We start from the raw sequence: 3,253 nt of genomic DNA, 5'->3' as shown, positions 1-3,253 counted from the left end.
AAAAAAACAAACATTTATCAGCTCTTTCGAGAGTGAATCTATTAAGTCAAAAAAATGAATGGTGAAATAGAATGATTTTCAGTGTTCAGGTCAAACTCCACACTCATGTCTCAAATTGCACAAGAGTCTTGATTACAGTTGTGTTTGTGATCCTATCTGTGATACAATTTTAAAGAAAGACTGTCTATTTTCAGATTAATGTTAGGTTGGCAAAACCATAGACAAGATTGAGTCAGCTGGAGGTTCTCTTCTGCCATATGGACCTTTTTGCTGTATCTTTCACATCATTATTCCTCACACTATAAATCACTGGGTTGAGCATGGGGATCGCCAAGGTGTAAAAGATAGCAGAGACCTTCTCCTGTTCCAGGGAATAATGAGAGCTTGGCTGGATGTAACTGAAGAGTAATGTTACAGTAATCAGATTTGAGGCACAAATGGAGAAGGCTTGCACTTTCCCTCAGCTGTGCAGATTCTCTGGATGGCAATGATGATGTGAATATAAGAGACCATGATGATAATAAATACTGCAATGACCCCAGAGAATATCAAGAGCAGCATTTCATTATTATGGGCATCTGAACAAGAGAGCCTCAGAACAGGGTGAATGTCACAGAAATAATGATCCCCAATGTCAGGACCACAGAAGTCTAGTTTGAGCAAACCTATTGTGTGTGTCAGGGAGTTAATGAGCCCTCCCAAGTAAGATACAAGAACCATCTGAACACAAACCCTTTGGGTCATAATGACTGTATACAACAAGGGGTTAGCTATTGCTACATAGCGGTCATAAGCCATCATAGACAGGAAGATGCCTTCTGTGGTTACATACATGGCAAAAAAGAAACTCTGTAGAACACAGCCCAAAGATGTGGTGGCCTTGTGTTTTGAAAGGAAAATGACCAGCATTTTAGGAGCAAAAACAGTCGAGTAGCAGATATCACAAAAAGAGAGGTTGCTGAGGAAGAAGTACATTGGAGTATAAAGTGGGGCATTTATCCAGATCAAGATGATCATCCCCCAGTGTCCCACCAGTGTGATAAGATAAATAAGGAGAAACAGCAAAAAGAGTGGGATCGTAAATTAGGATTTTCAGTTAAACCCACCAGAAGGAATTCCTTCACAACTGTATGATTCCAAGCTGTCATGCATTCAGGTTTGTATAGGTTTTTCTCTGCAGAACAAGATGGTATCACTCAGTTGAAAATATATATAAATACATATATGATTTCTCCACCATCTGTTTTCCATAGTAGCATGGAGCATTTAGGTTTAACCTGTAGTTAGATCAAAAAAGAAATTAACTTCAGTGGTATATCATATGTGTACTAGACACTTCATTATAGTGATTCAAGTTTTTGGAACTAAAGATTTTTTTTTATTTCTTCCTTGTCAGTTTCCACATCATCAACATTGCAATAAGCAATAAGGAAACTCTTTTAGGTGATGAAACTGTTAATTGGTAGAACTGACATTCTAACCCAAGTATACATCATACCAAATCCCTGATTTGTCTATGACACAGACAAGTTCTCTGCTTACTTTGGCTTCAAACTAAAGCAATAGTAGAAATGATTTCCTTCTCTGTGGCTAACCTATTCCTATTTTTTTCATAACTAGTTAACTCATAACAATGTCTTTCATAATATTTAAGCCCTTTTCTTTACAAATCTCAAATATCAGAACTTTTTTTGCCTCAGCATGTGCTCAGATTCCTTACTTTGACAATGTCTGTGCCTTCCAAAGAGTTGAGTCAGGAGAAAGAGGTAGAGACACCTTTTCATTTACTATTTAGTACTAAAGCCAATCAAAAAATAGCAGTGCAATTTAACTTGAGAATCCTTTCCTATCACTCCTTTGTATTTACCTTCACATCTTTGGGTTTTAACAGGACTAAAATAACAAACCCAAAAACTTAGTGTAAAGAGGCAAGGTGTGATTGGTCAGATGTGTCTTGCTTTCCAAAATATAGTCTGTCACTCAGTTTCACTTGTTTTCTGAAGTGATATAATATGGATTCAACAATATTTGTGGTTTAATATCAATAAATGAATCCATTTGTGTATACTTTCATACATTTAATACATGTATATTACTACTCTGTACCAAGAAATATTATATTTGCTAGAGTTGAAGCAATGAACAAGAAAAACGTCATGCTATCAAGGTGCTTACATGCTATTAGGTAAATAAATAAAATAAACACCTAATGAATTTCCATATACCTGGAGGGTGAGTACTATGAAGAAAAGTAAGGAAGGAGAGGGTAAATAGAAAGAGATGGTAAATACTTTACTACATAGAGTATTCCTTTCCTACTGCTACAGTAACCAGTTACCAAGCATTGGTGACTCAATATAATAAACCTGCCTCTTGTGTCAGGCACTGTGGTAGTTATTAGACATGTCAAGAAAGATATCTGAGTGGTGCTCTGATGGAACTTGAAGTCTACAGAGGAATTTGAAGTCTAAAGAGTTGGATAAGCCTGGGATGTAATATTCACAGTACTGTTAAATCAAAACTGAAATCTTTATTCTATTAGTACAGAGGTTCCTCACTCACAGACTGAGATTATACTCTGTCTATATTTTAGATCAATAAATTTGGGAATCACAAGGAATCCAAATCTAACTGTATCCTGGAAAAGAACTAATTTGTTGGAAATAGCAAGTATTTTTTTCTGTTAATAAAATCCAGATTGTAAAAACCAGAATCAGGGTTTTATAACCTGGAAAAAAGCTCAATTAAAGAAAATACTTTGGAGGTGAAGGCACATTTATGTGTTTCATAATGGAAGACTTTTTCTTCTGCAAGACTGCTGAGCATAATGGGAACATCACAGCACTAGAGTATGTTAGGACTAGCACAGCTTGTGTTCCAGTAAAGCTCTCTTTGACCTGCTGTATATTCTACCTGTCTGCACAAATCATAAAAAGGAATGAAGACAACAGAGTTTGTATAAGTGTCACATTTATCACTTAGAGAAAGAGAAGGATAAATGGAGTTCCTGTGCCAGTTTAGCTAGCATAAGCCTTCACACGGAAGATGTAACAATGACCTGATGCATGATATTGACAAACATGCCCCAGCACGAGGAGAGAGGAAAATCACGTGTGACCCCAGTAAGTTAGTAGTAAGAATTCTAACAGCAGCTTTATCTATTGAGCTTGTAAGAGAAAGCTGCAAATAGAGAAAAGTGTTACCATGGATCAGGATATGATTTTCTCTCACTCTGTTGGAACTCCAACTAGAA

At 36.4% G+C, this 3,253-nt stretch overlaps 1 pseudogene; it reads right to left on the bottom strand.

The window, feature by feature from the left end:
- Positions 1-232: 232 nt before the first annotated feature.
- On the bottom strand, positions 233-1,148 carry LOC130847922 (olfactory receptor 1052-like; annotated as a pseudogene).
- Between the last annotated feature and the right edge of the window lie 2,105 nt (positions 1,149-3,253).

This window comes from Hippopotamus amphibius, chromosome 3 (assembly GCF_030028045.1).
Source record: "Hippopotamus amphibius kiboko isolate mHipAmp2 chromosome 3, mHipAmp2.hap2, whole genome shotgun sequence".
In the NCBI taxonomy this organism is placed as follows: Eukaryota; Metazoa; Chordata; class Mammalia; order Artiodactyla; family Hippopotamidae; genus Hippopotamus; species Hippopotamus amphibius.
Note: the sequence above shows the minus strand (reverse complement) of the source record. Positions and strands in the feature narration are given on the sequence as shown.